The sequence below is a fragment of the Ctenocephalides felis genome, unplaced genomic scaffold (genome assembly GCF_003426905.1).
Source record: "Ctenocephalides felis isolate EL2017-DRISC unplaced genomic scaffold, ASM342690v1 CF-g0.4_SCAFFOLD_01886, whole genome shotgun sequence".
In the NCBI taxonomy this organism is placed as follows: Eukaryota; Metazoa; Arthropoda; class Insecta; order Siphonaptera; family Pulicidae; genus Ctenocephalides; species Ctenocephalides felis.
The window spans coordinates 183,012,453-183,033,601 of NW_020538040.1; the positions used below are offsets into that span (position 1 = coordinate 183,012,453).

The window sequence follows — 21,149 nt, forward strand, 5'->3', positions numbered from 1 at the left end:
TAATAAACTAGTGGGGTGTATGGCATCGTGTCTTAAGGCAAATTGCTGGAACTTCCCGTACCAAAAATCATTATTTTTTTAAAAGCAATTAACATTTTAAAAAAAATTTTACTTCGAAAAAATTAGATTTTTGAGAAACTATAAATTCGATAAAAAATTACTTTTTTTTGAAAAAAAAAGTTTTCTTTATTTTGGCATAGTTTGGAAATTCTGAATTTTTTTCAAAGCAATCGTACTGCTTTAACTGCATAGAGACGAAATGTCAAAGCGCGTAAGCGCCGCGTCGCCGTCTAACGGATAAACATTGGTACGGAACCCATAGGAATGTAAACAAAATTCATACTTATTCTTAAAATCTCTATAAAATATCTGATAATTTGATGTGCATATGTCTAATGATCATTTTTGGTGGCTTTTTGTTTTACTTTTTTCATTAGATCTCCGAAACCGCTAGACGTGCCTTCATGAAAATTTGATCGATTCATCTTGTCAATACAAGTAAAATGTTTTTTGAATTTTTAAAATCGGACGCTCCGTTTTCTTAAAAACCGTGTTCCGTTTTTGGCACTTTTTGTCCCGTATCTTTGGAACGGCTAGACCTGCCTCCACCAAAAACTAATCAGCACGTCTCCTTATCAGTACGAATCAAATGTTTAAATTATTTAAATCGGTTGATCGGTGTTTCCGAAATCGTCGACGACAATTTGTATCCGCACACACATACGCATACACACACACGCATACACACACACATACACACACACACACACATACATCCATTTTTTCTAAGGTATGCCAAAATATTTAGAAACATTTAAAACATAAAGATATATACAAATTTTCATTTTCGATTTTTTTGCGATTACTATAACTTACCCTACGGGAAGTTAATAATAAAGGGTGGTCTGCTTTAAGACAGGTTCATGGTGTGAGGGCACCACAAATCAATGATTACCTTCCCCATCCTTGTTTATTATTTCCATTACTATTTTATAACCATTAATTAATTTTTATTCATTTTCCTTTTCAAACATTTGCTTCTAGGCTTCATGGTCCTTAGGCTTTCAGTTCCCAGTACTTTATTTTCTTGTGTAAGTCATCAACCATCTGCATTCTTCTTCTTGCTAATCTTTTTACTCCTTTCTATTTCAACTTAGACTGCATCATGTAAGAGGCACTCTTTTTGCAGAATGGGTCCGACCCAGTTTCCTTTTCTTTTCATAACCGTGCTCAGTGGAGTTCTTACTTTTCTCATCCCCCTCAACACTTCTTCATCAGTTTATCTTCTCACTTTATCTTCTCCATTCGTCTCCAGCACCACATTTCAAAACTCTCCAGTTTTTGTCGGCCTTTCTCAGAGTCCATATCTCTGATCCGTAAAGAACTATGAATATCTTTATATACTAGCATTTGTTTTACATGTGTCCACAGTATCTTAATTTTTTAAATTCTTTTAGCGTTCTACAAGAAGAATGTTTTATTCATTTATCGTTTTCTTTTCAGAATTGATACGTGGAGGAATGAGTGTTGGATTCGGTCATTCGGGTTACTGTATTCGTTGGACGACCGAATCGGAAGCTTGATACGAGTAACTGCATGTAAACATCGAAAAACAACTGAAGGTAATAATAATAATTCATATATAATATAAGTAATTAATTATAATTGATAAGTAACTAATATTTAGAAGATGGCAATTGATCTCAGGGAGCCAACGCTTTGTAAAAGGATACGAAAATTTATCAGAAGACTTTTATCATTGGCTGACATACCAATACACATACACACTTCTATTTTGATATCAAACGATTCAGAACGACTTGAAACGTCTAAACAACTTGAAATTAGCAAATCGGATTCTATTCTTAGGAGCTTTAATATAAGTGCATACTTTTTGAAATGGTTAAAACAATATTAGACTGACAACGTTAATACATAATCAATACTGGATTGTTATGGGAAAACATTGGAGTTTTAAACTATTTTTTTTGTTTGAGAGAATGGAGCATCAAAACATTTAAACACATTAAAACATTAAAAAACATTTCACTTGCATTGGCAGTATGAAGAATTGATTAAATTTCTGGGAAGGCAGGTCAACTGAAAAGCAATTGAGTTGATAATTTTTTGCACTTTTTGTACTGTTTCTTCGAAACGGCTGGACTTATCTCTGCCATGAACTAATCCGCACGTCTCCTCATCAATAGGAATCGAATGTTTTTTGAATTATTCAAATCGGTTAATCCGTGCTCTCAAAAACGTCGGCGAAATATTGTATCCGCACCATACACACACACACGCTCATAGACACACATACATTTATTTTTTCTAAGGTCTGCTAAAATGCTCAAAAACGTTTGAAACGTTAAGATATGCAGATAATTTCACTTTTAACGATATATAATTTGATAATTGTCTCTATATTATTTTCTTGAAATTTTCCAATTTTCCTTAAATTTTAGGAGTCTGACTCGTCTATTGTCCAACCGATTGAAATTATGATGAAGTGGTATATGGAAGAAAATCTAAGAATTTCGAGACGAATCTAACGTCTAAATCTTTATATGATTTTTTTAATGAATGTATGAAATTATTTGAGTAATTGCTGAATGTATAGAGGATTGTGTATTTAAACATATATCTTATCATAGACAAAAAACTTTTAGCTTAAATAAAAAGTTTGTTCGGAGAAAGAATGTGTAATTTGTGATATATGAACTATCTTTTAACATTTAAAACAAATAAGAACGATAATATAAAATTATTGCGATCTCTTCATTTATTGTTGATCAATAAATCAATAGTTATTAATAGAATTATTGAATAATAAAACATTGGATCTTTTGCAACTTTATCTTTTTTATCCCATACGGCATAAGTAGTGATGACAAGTTTTAGAAAAGTAGTAATTTTTTTTATAACGAGCAGTTTGATATATGTCATGAGTTATGATGCATTTGGTTTAGTTTCCACAATATAATTACAAAAAATCAAATCGGACCTTTATGCCCTGCCCTGCTCTGTCAAAACTGAAGAAAAAATATAATTCTTTTCAAATTCCAAAAAATCTTTTTTTTGTTTTTTTTTTCAAATTTTCAAAGCTTAACTATTCAAGAATATGTGTACGAGAGGTTTATTTTATTTTATTTTTTTTTATTTTTAATGTTCTACTAATTTTTGCCTCTACATTTGGGTACCTTTAATACCCTTTAAGAAAAATATTAAGAATCGTTATATTAATATATTTTAATTCAATTTACGTTCTGTTTTTTTTTACGTGACCCCGACCCAAAGTTAGGTATAGGTACATTATAATTTAATATTATGGATAATAATCAATTATCAACAACACGGCTACCAGACCCTGATAAAATGACGTAAATACAAAACCGATCAATTAATCTTTTCCAGTGATTCTAATCAAATAATTATACATATGTAGATTTCCAAATATTCATATTCCTTAGATAACAATATTTCAATTATCTAATCCGATACACAAAAATTGATTGACGCATGTTAATCAATATTGCGTTCGATAAAGCATTTGATGATACATTAATTACAATTAACATCGATGAAATTAAATTTTGACAGACAAGCTGTTCCATTTACTGAGAAAACAGTTTACTATTAGTACTATATTAAATTATTTTATCTTTTTTTAGCAGATTTAAGATTAGAATGTGTACGAGGTTTTCATTATTAGTTTTGTTCAGTATACTACTTGTACCTGCGATGATGATAGTGATACGAACAGGGCCGCATTTTAGATAGATTAATATTTAAAAAAAATTAAAAATATTTTTTTATTGTTTAGCTTAAAGCTACTCACAAGACCTGGTGATTGTTTATAATGTTTATGATCTATATAGCCTCAAGAGGGGAACATAATATTAATGTCTGAAATGTTAAATAATATTGGTTCAGTTATATTTTTTTTATTTTAATGGTTTTTAATAACATGGTTAAATAATTAGTGAATCGTTTGGAAATAATTCTAGTAATTTGTAATTTCAGTGATCTATTTTTCCACAAGAAGCTCGGAACATTAGAGTACCTATGTCTATCAGATCGGATACCTTGGAGCTTATTTTATATAGATTGTAATATTTATTAAAAATTAAGCAAATTTTATCATTAATAATATTTAGAGCTGTATACAAACCCAGGTTTTTGTTTATAATGTCGATGATTTTCCTAGCCTAAAAATGGGAATTTTGCAATATCACATATTGGTGTCTAATTTGTTCAATAAGATCTGTAGATTAGTTATAGGATTTGTAACTAATATAGACTAACTAACTAGTCATTAATGTCTAAATGATCAGTGGCTCATATAGCATAAATTCAGTAATTTACAGTAATAGTCATCTATTTGTCCACAAAATTGACTAATAATTTAATTGGCGAATGATATGTGTATGGGATTTAATAGATGCCTATGCAATCAGGTACCTGCAATTTCGAATTTGATGGCGATAGTAATACAACCATGACTGCATTTTATAAAGATTTTAATTTCATAGAAATCATATATACATTTATTATTATAGACTTACAGCTATTTACAAGGTCAGATAATTACATGTATTGCGCGCGGTCTTTAATTTAAAAACTTTACTTAATTTTTATCATCGAACTGCTTCTCGTAGGCCTATAATATTTTGAAATATTTGGTTTAGCTATCGACTCTATCATCATGCGAAGTTTCATCAAAATCCCAGAAGAATAAACTTAAGGTTCTCCTTAGGAAATATGTAAGTTCTTGAAGAGATCCTAGAAACAGTAAAATAGGTTGGTTAAGGATTTGAGGACAATATATAGGATTGTTACAAAGTTTATACGAACCTAAAATACTGTCAGCAAAATCACATGGCGAAAAATGAAATCTTAAATTTATTCAGTTGTTCTTCAAAACCATGTTCAGGTCAAATTTTGTGTGTCTTCAATTTTTTCTTCAAGTCTTTTTATCGCATTTGAATTCTTGATATAGTCAGACATCAAATAAAATATCATATTCAAGTTTGCAATCTGAAATTGAACACTTGTTATAATTAGTAGCTGGTTTGTTTTGAATTCTTTATAATTTCGAAATTTGAACATATGACGATAAGAGAATTTAATAACGTGCCATAAGACTAAGAAACTTATTTAAATAAGAAGTGGCCATAAGAATAAAGAATTTATTTAAAGTATTTTTAAGGAAGATGGTGTTCGAATTGAGTAGGATAACCTTTGACTAAAAGAATGAGAGAGGACTATGATTTTAGCTTGATATAGTGATATAATAAACATTGCTTTGCCTTCGATATGAGTTTTTTAAATAAATTCTAGCCATATCCTTTTCAGTCCTTCTATTGTCTGGTGATAGTAAGATGTCTTCAACTGTAGAACTTTAGTGGGTCTCTGATTTGTTTATTAAAATACAAAAATGAAGGAATATATTGACTAATTATTCGAAACTCTAAATTGTATGTAGAAAAAAATAACTGTTCTGCAAGAGTGTGATAAAACCAGGGCCGGTCCTACTTTGAATGCGATGCATGCAAAAAATGCCGGCGCACGCCTTAGGGGGCGCCAAAACGAGATTCGGATATGAAATTTATAATATAGTTTTTTCAATATCATTCAAGAAATATACAATTTCTCTATATCTTTTACTAATCTGGGGACAATTAGTCTAGTCATTTAAGCTTAAATTAGGTAAGAATCTCGGAATTCGAGATGCCCAGCTGTAAGTCTGTAAATACTTGTATATGACACCCCACCATATGTAGGTTTTGAGACAACTTTAGGGTGTCAATATACAAGTATTTACAGAATACCGCTGGGTATCTCGAATTCCAAGGGGAACTTGGATATAATAATGACTGGATTAAATACTTTTAAAACGTTAAATATTTAACTTCAAAACAACAATCTGATGGGTAAGTGAAGATGAATATATACAATTTGGAGCTTACGATATCAATTATTAGGAGAAGTTCACGATGCAATTTTGGATATTTTAAATAATGAAAAATTAAAAAAAAATACAACATGTAGTTCTAGTGTTATGTTTAATAATGAAAGGCTAGAATTTTTTTGCTCTCTTGGCATGATTTGCTCAATAGAGTAAATGGCATAAAGTCCCCAAAATAAATGATATTTCAAAACCCCAATTAGAAACAATTGAAAATTTAACAATATTGTTGCAAACAATAAATATACTTGTCTTATTACTGAAATTTTTGAATGTCCTAAAAAGTTTGAATAGAGAATAAGAATTGAAAAATGGTTCGGTAATGCGACAACAAAAAAAGACACATCGCCTCGATCTTCTAAAAAAAATTTAAAATGTAGATTTTTATACGTTTTTTTATTATATTAAATTAAAGTATAATATATAATTTTAATGATAAACTGTTAAAACAGTTAAAATAATAGGGGGGGTGGAAAGGTCTAGAAACAAAATGCCATGCTGGCGCTGAGGACCCTAGGACCGGCCCTGGATAAAACCAATAGGGGTGTATGGTGCAGTTATTAAGGCACACTCTTATTGTGTTTCTAGACTGCAAATATTTTCAGGTTTTAATCTTGAAAAAAAAAAGAATAATTGTCTGTAGAACTGTTAACTTTTCCAATATGGATGTATGGTGTTATGGGGCACTACATCGAAATCAAAAGAACTCAAACCAAAATTTTAAGATTAATTTTTAACGCACTGTGGTATGTCACAAATTTCACAATACACAAATAAATTTAAACACAGAACTGGCAAAGTTTGATTCTAAAATGGTATAGCTTCCCATGATCATGAACCGAGAGAGAGAGGAGTCCTTTTTTCTTCCGTGATGTCCTACCTTTTCCTGTCTTGCACTATTGCATGTACAACCAACCTAATATTAGTTGGTCTGTTCAGAAAACTGGCCAGATGGCATAACAATACGATTTCGGATATTTTTAGTATAAGCACTTGAGAGTTTTTTTTTAGTTGTTTTAATTCTTTTCCAAGTTATGTCACATCGGCGATAACAAATCCATCCGCATTGTGACGCAAATATGTGACTAACGAAAAGCGTAACGAGCCATATCGCATTTCACATGCACACATCACACTACACACATCACACATCACATACACATCACTCTGCCCGCATTATCGTAATTTACCGCACCCGGATATGTGTTACAGGTTGATTCCTAACCTAACGCGCTCGGCTGGCACTGTTTGTTTTACTTATTGATAAATTATTATACGTTTGTTGTATCAAAGATGTTACAAGGACGATGGATCTTAGAATACCTTGATTGTAATACTTAGCTTCGGGCACGACGGTATTCATTGTGCTTCTGCTACATACTATTATCTAAATCTATGATCTCTGATCTATCAATTATTCCACAGTTTATTTTTATACAAAGCGGTTAAGAACGACGGGACTTGATTCAGAGGTTCCGGGTTCGATACCCACTTCGAGCAGCCTGTTGTCACACAGCAGTGACAACGATTTTCACTTGAAAATATAGAGCTATAAGCTGTTGGGCTGAAACTTCTCCTTACTTCGTATTTTTAGATGGTAACCCAATGGTTAATCCATCCATATTTGATGATCAGAATTCATCTAATAGGGCTGACTTTTTATTGGTGCATCAATGTTGGACAATGGCTATTTTCACTTGTGAACATATTGTTGACTCATAAATGATGTTTGATCTTACTTTAGAGTCGTCCAGTAAGAGTTTTGGGTAGAACTTACCAGTGTGCGAAGTCAGGCATATTGTCCTATGGTCACTCTGCGCACAATTTTGGGCTTCTTATAAAATGCGGTTTGGCACATCCAAAAATACCTTTGGCAATTTCCTGATTATTCATATATTAGTTATCAAGGTGATTAGATTCTTCAATCCTTAAGCAGTTCTACTGTTATGTTGTCTTTTTTGTCTCTTCTGATGTCAATTTTAAGTCTCACAGGTTTTCTCATATTTTCTTCTTTTCGTAGCTATTGCTGTCGGATTATACAATTTCTCCTGCATGTCACTAATTTTCTTGTAAGTTACTCAGTTACTCTTTTACCATTGGTTTCCTGTTCATCATTTTTGTCCAATTAATTCTTCTTGTTATTTGGAATATCAAATCAAATCTCCCTTGTTTCTGTTGCTCCATGACCTGAACATTGCTTCCATTGATTTTGTCCTTTCTTGCTTTTCTATGAAAATCCTATTCTGTGAATGTGGAATTGGTCCAGAGCCCATAGAATATATCGTCAGGATGTGCAAATAATACTTATTGAAAAAATAATGAGTAGAAATGATTTTTTAAACAAAATTATCAACACTCATAGTCTGAAGTGGTGAATTGGTGTATTCCGAATAGGGGTATGTAGACCTATAGAATTGTAATCTATAAACTAATGTAGTGAAAAAAATACAAGAATATTTTTTTATTGATTTGGTAAAGAATAGAAGGCGTTAGAAAAAATATACAAATCATCTACCATTGCCAGTGATTGAGGTCACTACGAGGGCAAGAGGTCTTACTTCTTGAGGTATTTTAGCGATTTTATTCAAGTAATTTATTCTTTAATAAATTCATTGATATAGTTTGTCATTTCAATTTGTTGCCTTATATGAGTAGCACATAATTTTACGTAATATTGTATATCATACTCAACTCCAATTGCGTAGGTCAGCGTTTGTTCGAAAATGATTGTTGTTGAAGATTTACGATACACAACTTCTAAAACAGGTTCTTATGATTCCCACATACATTTTGATAGACACATTTTAATCTTCTGCTAAATCATCAATGATGAAGAAATTTTTCTGAATTGTGTCACGTTTTAGAATACCTTCAAGAAAACATCTATTCAACACATGTTGCCATTAGTATATATTAATTTAAATTTGTAAGAATATGTAATGAAAGTAATTATAATTATTTTTTTCTTTTCCAGGTAAGTGACTGTTGCACCCCAACCGCTTGGATTGAATTTTCTACATGAAATATTTCTTCAGGTTCTTCTACGTCTCAAGGTACATTTAATTAATCTCATATTACCATGTATGATTGTTATAAATTTGTATACTGTTATTTATTTATCAAACTTATCGTATCGATACTAAATAGTTTTTTGATAAAACACAATCGAGGAACATGAATTGATTTAGAAACTACGTTCTCAAAAAACTTTTGCTATTTATGATTCATATATTGATATTTGCCTCAGGCTTAGAACAACATACATATTACAAATTACGAAGTGCGATTACAAAAGTATTTGTTGGTTACGTCATTTGTCCATTGATTTTAAAATGAGAAGTGTTTGAGCTGACAATGTGAAGGGTTTTTTATGCTAATTTACTAAATATCTTTTTTATTGTTTGTGGTAAGAGTTTTAGCCTTGCTGCCACAAAATTCCAGGTTCTGTTGATGTATGGGACAACAAATCTTATATAAATAATGGTCAACCACTGGGTTGTTTTCTAATAACACAAAAGCTCATAGAAGGAAGTAAAATTGTTCAAAAGTAGGTTTATATGGTATTTGGCCTTGAGGAAAGTTGCATGACCTTCACGATATGTGTAAATAATCGACTTGATCAATATGAATTGAGATAAAGTTTTCAGCTGCTCATTTTGATATTTTTTGGTTTTCACTAGATACTAATCAATTCGATTTTTAATTGACACCTTTTTGGACAAACTTCTAATATCTGTAATTTCATGAATTAAACTAGTGGTGTATTATGGCATCGTGCCTTGAGGCAAATTGCTGTAACTTCCCGTACCGTAACGAAATGTTCGAGGAATTTTAAATGTTTTGAAATAGATTATTATAAATACTGTAACATTGTCTAATATTTATAAGAATTATATAAACTGAATTACAAAGTTAAAATTATTTATTTGAAGCATATAAGTGAGCTTTAGAACCTTATCCAGAATTAAAATTAAAATCTGAATTATTTTCGATATACATAAAATTTTTTTAGGAAAAGAAATATTTTTCTAATTCTCAAAATTCTAAAAACAATTGTTTTGCCAACACAAGCAGAATATTTTTTAGATCATTAAATCGGATACTCCGTTCTCTCAAAAGCTCGGTTTATATTTTCTGCACTCTTTACTCCGTATCACTGTAATGGCTGTACCTGCCTTTGCCAAAAACTAATCAGCACATCTCCATATCAATAGGAATCGATTGCTTTTTGAATTTTTCAAATTGGTTCATTCATACGCCCGAAATCGTCGACGAAAAATTGTCTCTTCACTTACACACACACGTCCATTTTTTCTGAGGTATGCCTTAAAATGTTCAGAAGCCCTAAAACGTGAAGACATGCAAAAATTTTCATTTTCGATTTTTGGCCTTAAAAGGTGTTCTAAAAATTTATTTTATTTGAGCGTGATCGTCAACGGTAATCAGTACCAAAACACAGAATATACACGGTGTATATCCCAACAATTTTGCAGGTGCTAATTATAGAAAAAACTGCTGGACTGATCATTACGCGAATCAACGATAGTTCATAACAAAAATCATCAATTAGTTTTGAAATTGGTAGACCAATTTTTGAGAAAACGTTGTACAGAAGAAATTTGGTCACACATACATACCTTTTCCAATTTTGATGTAAAAAATGGTAATTAGCAATTGGATTTTCTGGCAAAAAATAAAAAAAATGTATAAAGTAAATTTTACTACGTCTATTATTTATTTTGCCCGGCCAATGCAAATCTGGTAGCGACGGTGACTGTGATCATGTGCTCTGAATTTTGGGCCAATGGGATCGCCGTGGCCAATGGGATCCGTTTTCCGTATTCACGTGCTCAACTTTATAATTGCGATAATATTGAATTAAGTTTTAACGCTTTTGTGTGTAATGTTACTTCGGAACGATGTCGTAATCTTTTTAATCGCTAGCGAAAAGATAAGACACTTCAACATTGTATAGTTGGTCTCTGACGGCCTGCAGTTGTCATCAGTTCGCTGATGGTTGGCGGTCTGATTTATTTCGGTTGTCGAATCTCAGTGCAGTGTGTGTGACCGCGGTGTGTAGTTCCGATTTTAACCAGGTAATTGAAAGAAACTTTTTCTACTTTACCATATACAAGTTATTCCTAATCATCTACAATCAATCGGGTACGGAATGGTGGTCTATTCCCAAATAATAGAGAGTGTGAATGTGTATAACCTCAAATATGTTAATATTGCGTTTTTCATCACTGGCCGATATTTTTGTTATCTTTGTGCATTAACAGCTTGAGATAAAATATATTATCGATAATAACAATGACGTATCGATGAATATTTTGTCTGCAAATATTTCAACGATAACTGACCAAGCCGAGCGTCGTTATTAGTTATCAAACATGCTTCGACACTTCGGCGGCAATGTTAGTGGTTTTAATAAATTAACTAATAAATATTTTCAAATTTTCATTTACAATTACTATGAATAAGTTCAAATTTATCGATCGTCTAATGTAGTAGATAATAAAAGTGAATCGGCTAGCAAATCTTATCACTTCAAATGCGCAATTGGTCTCTTATTATTATCATCATACACGCATTCATAGTATAACTATAATTATCATGGTTATATTAAAATTTATAATTAAATTTATAATTTAAAAGTTCACTTATCCCACAACTAATTAAAATGAAATAAATGGTAAAAAAAACGTTTATGAAAAATCATTTAGTTCTAAATTCTCTGTGTTACTCAATATTGGATCGTCCGGAAAGGTTGTCTTGTCAGTGTCATTTTTGTGCACTTATTTTGAAAATTTTGAAATTTAATGTTTTAAGTCATTCTGAATCGTTAGACACCAAAATTGCAAAATATGTGCGTGTGTGAGCTGAAGTTTGACTTTTGTTGACGATTTTGTAAAAACGGCTGCATTGATGTCAAATATTTAAAAGCCATTTGATGACTCGTGTTGATTAGTTTTGCGAGACAATCAGCCAAGCCGTTTTTCTACAGTTTATGGCAAATTACAAATTGTTTTTTTCTCGTTTTTGCTAACATCCTGAACTGTCTTCAAAATTTTCAAACCCCATTATTTGGGCAAAAATTCTGATCAGTTTTTGAGGAAGGCCCAGGTTGTTAAATTGTAGTTAATTGTTAAAATTAAATGTTTGACGGTTTCAGTAAAACTTTTCATAGTTATATAGTTCATAGTCTTAAAGAACATCCTAAGATATCAGGGCCCTATAAAAAGTGTATAATTTTTTTATGTTTTATTGACTTCCATTTACTAATATACAGTCATCCCTCAAATAAAAAAAGTGGATCAAAATAGACTATGTATATTTTTTGATTTTTGTACTGATTACCGTTGACATCCTCACTTTCATAAAATACATTTTTAGTACACGAATTAGAATAGAGTTTATTATAGAAAGGCAAGTTGCATAAACTTCCTTATGTGTGTAAATAATCGATTTTATCAATAAGTATTTGATTTGTTCAACAATTTATTTGTTTACCTGTCTATGCTACCTGTCTGAGAATTTACTTGTCAAAGTTGTCAGCTTATCTACTTTTGTACCTTCCTACCTGTCCAAGCGTTTAATTACATTTTTACCTGTTTACATGTTTACCTGTCAACCTGCCTATGACACCCTACTCAAGTTCAATTAAATCAATTACTTATTTTATAATTTTGTTTGGAGGACATCAATTGATAATTACTTTTCAGTGAAAGCGTGAACATGATTTTTGAAATAAACGGTTGATAATTTTTTATGATTAAGTGAATTAATAAAAAGCTGCACCAATAAAAAGTCAGCCCTGTTAGATAAAGTCTAATAATAAAATCATCAAGTATGGATGGATTAACCAATGGGTCACCATCTAAAAATACGAAGTAAGGAGAAGTTTCAGCCCAATAGCTCGCAGGACGTAAGGTTCTGATTACTGTTAAGATATGAGAATAAATAGAACTTCATGATTAAGTGGATTAGGGCAAATTGTGGCTTACAACCAGTTTTCTTTCAATTCATGCAACTCGCCTTAAGGCAAATTGTCACTTCCAACCAGTTATTCCTCAATTCTATTCATTATCCGAACGGATTGCCGCAATGCTCTGTATCTTGTCATATTTCGGACCGAATATATTTGTTTTATCATCCGTATTTGTGTTGGACGCATTTTAAATATATCGACTGATATAAATCATCGGTGCTTCTACTTCTAATAACCGTATAACGATGACGTTTTAATTACTGCTCTGCCGAGCGAGTTTTTGATAAATATTGTGCCAACGATGCGCCATATATTTTATTTAACATTACGAAGTTGTAACACGCTCTCATAATTGCACTGTTCAATATGTAGAGGATTATATGATACTATTTGAATTGTGACAAATCATCATTTCAGCACCAGAGGAATATAAATACAAACCAATCGATCAATTATAATACTTTCATCTGGCGTGGATACCATTACCTGTGACAATACATTTTAACGATCGAAAATGTTGTGTGCGATTACTTACTATTTTTACAATTTATATTCTTTGTAATACGATAACGTGCAGAAACGTGAGCTTTCAGAAGGAGCGCGTATTTTTCAATTTATTGCGATCGGTTTAATATAGAGATTGTTACATATTAAAATAAGAAACCTGTGCGGAAATATATAGAGTCAAAGGCATATTTTTTTAAATTTAGTTGCATACAATAATATAATTTTGACAGATTTTTTGAATGTTATAGATGCTTCATCCACACATCAACGACTATTGTTTTATCATTGTATAGTGATTTTTACACCTGTTCTGAAAGAGACTACAAGTAGAACTGTAGGAGAAAAAAGGACTTCGAAAATTCAAAATCTGTAGACCAATGTCAGAACTTTTGAAAATTGGCATATTTTAATGCAACATGAATTTCTTTTTTAATCTTGCTCTAGTGGTGTTATGCCCTAGTTCTCTGGCAAATAGGCTTGGATGATCCTCGAGGAGGCTTTTATAATTGTCTGAGTTGTCCTATTTCAACCAATTTAGTTAATTAGAACATTTAAAAAAAATTGAGTAATTTATTTCAGCATCTTTGGATTTTTATCATGTTTGAGGAGCTAGTCCCCATAGTTGTATACTGTATGTCCAAATATAACCAACATTTTCTAAAGGCAAGATTTTGTAATCACAGACTAGACCGAATGATCTGACTGAAGTAGAATTTTATTGATTCTTATAAATATATTCGTTAATATTGTTTTCTAGTAAATTAATATTGGTACATACATTGGGTCATTCAAATTAGTTAATATTGGAATATACATTGCAGCATTCAAGTTTTTTTAAGTAATTTATTTTGGCTCCTTTGAACTTTTATCATATTTTCTAAAGGCAAAAATTGAAATTGCAGACCAGGCTGAATGATCTGACTGAATTAGAATTTTATTGGTTTTATAAATATACTCGTTAACATTATTTTTTCTTTTGTATAAAATGTAGGCTTGGAATTAATAAATTCCAGACATAGCCAATATTCTGACCAAATTTTCCTAACTCCATTATTAACACATTTACTGCTGACCTTGTGTTGACTATGCTTCCCTCTGTGCAAAACTTTCCCATTCGCTTGATATTAAATCATTTCTGGACATGTTAGCTAGCAATTTAAAAAAATGTACCAAAATATGTGAAATAGGAGTGTTTTTGTTTAAAATACCTGTGTTTAAAATGTTTCTGTTTCTTCATTACTCACGTTACGTTGCGCTCGGCGCCTGGCTATTGAAAAGGGTCTCACGCAACATGTGCGTGCGCAGCAGTTTATGTGCTAAAATAGGCGTATAACTGTATACCTATATCAAACTTATCCTTTCCAATTTCAATTATAATGCATAGAAGTTTCTATCGTATTCCTCTCCTGGCGCAGAAATAATTCTATTTTTACAACGTTCGCCCCCATCATTCTATTATTCCGTGAAGGATCATAAATATAACACAGACTATTAATTCGATCGATAGCTTGAATGTTTGTGATTATGATGTTTTATTTTACCTTTATGTCTGCGTGGACACTCGTATCTCGGCGTGCGCGTTTTAGGCTTTTAATTGCGACGTTAAAATGGGTTCTAGTTCGTGCATTAGCCAAATTTAGGATTTTCGGCGTTAATATTTTTCGTTTGTAACTAAAATTATTAATGGGTCTTTTGCACGAATTCTGATCAGCGATTGGAGTTTGACTATAACTCAAATCAGGAAAGTGTGATTAACGTTAAGGTTACCATTTTTCTAAATTAACTTCCCCTATGGTGAGTTATTGTAATCGTCTAAAAATCAGAAATAATGTTTTTTACATACTTTCACGTTTCAGAGGTTTCTGAACATTTTGGCATACCTCAGAAGAAATGGATGTGTGTGTGTGTGCGCGTTTGTTTGTGTGGATACATTTTTTCGTCGACATTTTTGGGAGCATCGCTCAACCCAAATTTGGGAGCAAAGAGTGCAGAAAATAGAAATTAAGTTTGTGAGAGAATAGTGTATCCGATTTTGATGACTCAAAAAACATTTCACTTGTATTGACGTAATGAAGAATTTGTTAAGTTTTTGCAAGGGCAGTTCCAGCGGTTTCGGAGATCCAGATTTTTTTTAAAAAACGTCATTTTGCGTTCGAAAATTAGAAATTTTGTAATTTGAATTCAACCAATATGAATGGCTGTCAAAAACTTTCAAAAAAATTAAAAAATTTCAGATTTCAAAAAATTTCTAAATTTTCAAAAAATATTAGTATTTTCAAAAAAGGCATTTTTTTCAATATCCAAATTTTTTTAAGTTTTTAAAAAAAATATAAATTCTCAAAAAAGAAATCGATTTTTTTCTGAGCTTTTATAAATTTTGAATTGCAGTACCGGCAATTTGCCTTAAGGCACGATGCCATGCACCACTAGTTTCATTTCATTAATTGAGTTTGCACTCTAATTCCCACTGAATTTTTTTTGTTATTCATAAAATTTAGATTTTTAAGAATTTTTATCTTTTTCCTAGTTATAGATTAAAGATACTTGCCAGGATCTATTAAGCTGTAAAGCTTTACTAGAACTTGTAATATCAGCCTAGGACTTTTGAACTCAGAACTAGTACAAAACAATGATAATATAATCTGTAGTGATTTTTGCATTTGTATATTAATAAATAATAATGAATATATGACTCATTTTACTCATGTAAATTAATGAAAACAATGTTGAACATCTTCAATCATCAAATTCAATTGTCACACATCGATTTATCTCAAATTTTTATTTGATACCATAAAATGTTCTTATCAAATATATTATTTGCTTCGGAATTACTTCTATTTATAGTTTGCTATTATAATTAGCACTGGCTTATGTGATATGATAAGTTTTTGCCATTTTTGCACGTTTGACGAAGTTTTCACGTCAAGATTTGTACGTAGTGATTTTTACTGCATTGTTTGAAAAAATATAAAAAGCATAAAAAAATCGTTTTATCTAAAATAAGAGAACTTGTGGTATGAAATAAGATTTTTGTCGGCTTGTCTTGAATAGTATTTTTTTTTACTTAACCATAGGATCATCTTTAAATGTCGTGTTTATTTTTTAATTTTAAATTAATTTTTTTCCACAGGACTCTAATATTTTAAGGGCTTTGTCTTGACTATCAACCCTATCACTATGCAAAGTATCATCAATATCCCAGACGAATAAATTTAAAGTTTTCCTTGTTAGCTTTTTTTAAATTTTCATATAAATTGGAATCTGTCCATGAAGTCATCGTTAAGGTTTAACTTAAAAAAATGTTTTTGACTATTTCGACCATTAGATAATGTATTATTATTCATATATATCCATATATAAACATATATATTATTCGTAATATTAAGGGTACATAGGGTTTAATGATGAATTGACGTGCAACTGATTTATGCATCTATTTATTATATCTTCTGTAACTAGGAAACATTATGCTAAATATAGCTGGAAAATTTGAAAAACTTGTACAAAACAAAGTAATTTATGACATGTTCTATCATCGTAATGCAATCTGGTATAATACAAAATATAAAACTAATTTAGTTTTTTCTTCAACATTTTTTATAAATATTAAATTATTGGAAAGATCCGATTGGATACGTTTAAAATAATTTGTTTACGAATGAAAATCGGTCCAGAAGTATTTTTTTAATCCGACATTTACATACTTTGCTCGCGTTTTGCTGATCCATTCATTCTGATGTAGATTACAGAACCGGCCTTATTAAAACATTAATAATTCAGTTACATCAGCTGCAATAGGAGGAAAATGTTTTTATTAAATATTTCATACTAACGCATAAATTTAAATAACGTGATTTATGAAGCCGAGCCAGGAATTAAAATCTTTAATTATTTTTTGAATTTGAGGAGAAAAAATTTAGATTTTTTATTGATCTAAAGTTATTGATACATCATTTACCTACACTTTTGTTTTTTATTTTCATACACAAGTTTTTTGCTCATTCTGATTTTATTTTGTGTCTAATATGTCTGATGTATCGGAGTGATAAAATATTATTTTTAACCATTGTTAATGTTTAAATAATAAACAGTTTGTATACGTTTTTTTCAATAAATTTTATTAAACATCGCCATGATATCCCAATTAGTACCATTAGCACATTATTCACAAAATTATAAGATTCACCAATAATATTTGTTTTGCTTTATAAAATGATATAAAATGTAAATGTCAAAGAAGTAATTTTATTTGATAATTTTGGTTTTAAAATTATAAAACACAGTTTATTTATCAAATATATTGTATATGTATATTTAAATGTTGTGTGCAGTTGTTATTAGAATTATCACATTCAGGAAACCAAAATATATAACAAGCTGGGCTTGGTTTCTCTCTGTACTTAAGTTTCAAAACAATTTTTTGGTTATTTTTTTTTATTCAAAAGTGTTATTATGATTTATTTGTACAGAAAGCACAAGTCTAGCAAATTTAATCGTGAATTGGCAATTTGTTTATACATTTATTTATATCATTTTTGTTATATACCAAATATATAGATGTACATTTATATATAAATCAGAATTCGAATCTGAATTAATTAAAAAATCACATAGTAAATAGATAATTCTCGGTATAAAATAACGTTTAACTTTTGTAATAGAAAATTTCCAGGATATAATAATGTCAGGGTAGAATATATAATAATAACTTTATAATAATAATTAAAAAAAAACTTATCTGGAAAGAAAACTTCCAGGATGAAATAATGGCTAACTTTATAATAGACATTTATTCTGGTAATTTTCTGTTATAATGTTAAAATTTATCCTGGAAATTTCCCGTAGGGTAAGTTATAGTAATCAATAAAAAATCGAAAATCATGTTATAGTAATCGATCAAAAATGAAAATTATCATCGAAAATGGATATATGTGTGTGCGTGCGTGTGTGTGCATATATGTGTGTTTTATGTTCGGATATGCATGTTCGGATACAATTTGTCGTCCACGTTTTCGAGAGCACGGATCAACCGATTTGAATGATTCAAAGAAACAAAACACGATTCTTATTGATAGTAAAAATTATTTGCCAAAGGCAGGTTCAACCGTTTCGAAGATACGGGGCAAACAGTGCTAAATATGGCAATTCAGTTTTTGAGAGAACGTAGCGATTTGAATAATTTAAAAAACATTTTACTTGTATTGACGAAACTATAAACTGATTAAATTTTTGGGAAGGCAGGTCGAGCGGTTTCAGAGATCCAATAAAAAAGTTAAAAAAAGGCCATTTGGCGATTAAAAATGATCATTGGACATATGAATATCCTTGTGTCAGATATTTTATAAAGATTTTAATAATAAGTACAAATTTTGTTTACATTTCTATGGGTTTTGTACAAAAATTTATAATGGTTGAACTTATATTCTCCTCTCCAAAACAGCTACGTAGCTGAATCACTTTGGGAACAATTCAAAGTTATCAAAAATATTCCAAATTTTCAAAAAATTGCAGGATTATCAAAAGTGTTGAAAAATCAATCAAAATGTTCAAAATATTCTCAAAAAAAGGGTATTATCAAAATTTTCCAAAAAATTTAATTTGCGTTACAGGAAGTTCCAGCAATTAGCCTTAAGGCATGATGCCATACACCACTAGTTTTAACCTGGAAATTTTCTACCGTTTTATTTCTCATAAATATAAATTATGTTAATATGTTATCAAATAAATATGTTATTTATTTGATACTTGGAAATATATATGGAAATACGTTTTCAAGTGAAAATATCTCTTCCTGGGATTGCTACATCAAATTACAAATTATTGGTTATAAGGAAATTGTAGTAATAAAAATATATCAAATATAGATTGGACAACTGCTGGGATGGAACAACTAAAAAGCTGTGTAATTAGAAGTGTTATCACAATTGCCCATAGCGCTTTTAAATTCGGATTGCTATTCGAACACATTTTTTATAAGTTTTGATGAACTTTAATAATAATGACAATAAATTTTAGTCGTTGATGTAGAATACGATCCGTACAAACTCTACGTCAAAAAAATCGATAATCGAAGTCACTTTAATTTCCCAACAAATCTCGTGTGTTATCGGGTGATGGAAAATCTTCAATCCTCCAAAGTCTTATTGAACCGTCATCTGCAATGAGCGTCGCCCGCAAGGCGATTCCTACCGTTTCGGAATTCAGTCGCGGAGCACCGCATGTTAGCCGGCCTCGTGTAATTGTCGAGTCGGTGCTGTCACAGAAATGGCCGTCGATGAGCTTAGCCGACTAGACGGGATCGACTCCGGCGGGGGAGCGGTAACGGTAACGGTAACGGGAGCTTTGAGCTTCGAGCTTCGAGCTTCGAGCTTTGAACCACCTCCTCTACGACAATGACGTCATAGCCTCGACGAATCCACAGGTCACGCCGGAATTAATGTGTACATAATGAAAAAAAGAGAGAAGACTCTAACAAAATAAACACTTGGGACGACTGTAGGTTTTTTACGTGCTTTTGCCTTTGTTTTTCCGCGATTATTCGACAAACCGTGCTTAGATGTTTAGATTTTAGGCACGGAAATTTGACTTTCATCTTAGGGCGACTGGAACTTTGATTTGTAATGCTCGGGGAAACTTAGGAGTTTTTGTCAGGCTTTGTAATGGACACTTTGTTATGTCGACCCATATTACTAAGGTGACCATATTTATGTATTTCAAATCCGGATCAAACACATAGGCTTTATTTATTTATTTATTTATTTTTAATTTTTTATCTGGCTTTGCTTACTCTTAGCCACCTACAACATTTTTATTTATTTACATTCTAATTTTTATATAATTTTCAATCTATATATGTATCATATTCTATATTCCTCATGTTTTTCTTCTTCTTATTTTCTCCAATTTTTGCTCTTTTTCAAATTTCTAATTCTATTTATCTTCTAGCTTCATTCCATTTTCTTCTTCCTTCTTCTTTTAATTTCAACTTAGTTCCAATATTTCTTTTAATACAATTCAGCTATTCGAACTCTGTTATTTCTATTTTTCTTAATTTTTATTCAATTGCTACTTAACAACAGAATTTTTATTTGATTTCAAATTAACTCTACATTTTTTTTTCCTATATTCTAAGTCAATGACAGGATTTGATCCGAAGATCCCTGTTGTGTGAATCGAGCACACTATCAAGAGAGCTATGCTCGCCACAAGGTTTTATTAAAGTTAAATAATTTAAAAGTTTAACTAGTGGTATATGGTATCGTGCCTTAAGAGAAATTGCTGGAATTTCCCGTACCATAGTGAAATATTCAAGGAATACTAAATGTTTTCAAATAGATTATTATAAATACTGTAGCTTTCATTATTTGTGTTATAGACAGATTATAAGAGCTTATAAAAAATATTTTTTGTAAATATTTTTTTTTGTATAAATCTTGAAATATTTTTTTCTTCCAAAAGCAATCGTTTCGTCACCACATGCAGAATGTTTTTTCGATCAGTCAAATGGATGCTCCGTATTTCCGAAACGACAAGACTTGTCTTTGACAAAAACTAATCAGTATGTTCCCCCATCAGTATGAATCGAATATTTTTTGAACAATTCAAATCGATTGATTCGTCGAAATTTCTAAAGTATGCCAAAATGTTCAGAAACCTCTGAAACGTTAAGATAGGCAAAAAAAG

The 21,149-nt window shown here is 30.8% G+C and overlaps 1 protein-coding gene across 6 annotated transcripts in view; it reads left to right on the forward strand.

The window, feature by feature from the left end:
• Window positions 1-1,500: 1,500 nt before the first annotated feature.
• Window positions 1,501-21,149, forward strand: part of LOC113378179 (plasma membrane calcium-transporting ATPase 1) — a 128,620-nt gene continuing 108,971 nt past the window's right edge. For 5 of the 6 annotated variants that reach the window (XM_026618709.1, XM_026618707.1, XM_026618708.1 and 2 more), the window contains exon 1: window positions 10,974-11,061. The gene's annotated coding sequence lies outside the window, so the exon portion shown is untranslated. Of the gene's footprint in view, window positions 1,623-10,973; window positions 11,062-21,149 lie in introns of those variants that run through there. The other variant, XM_026618705.1, reaches the window with a different exon arrangement.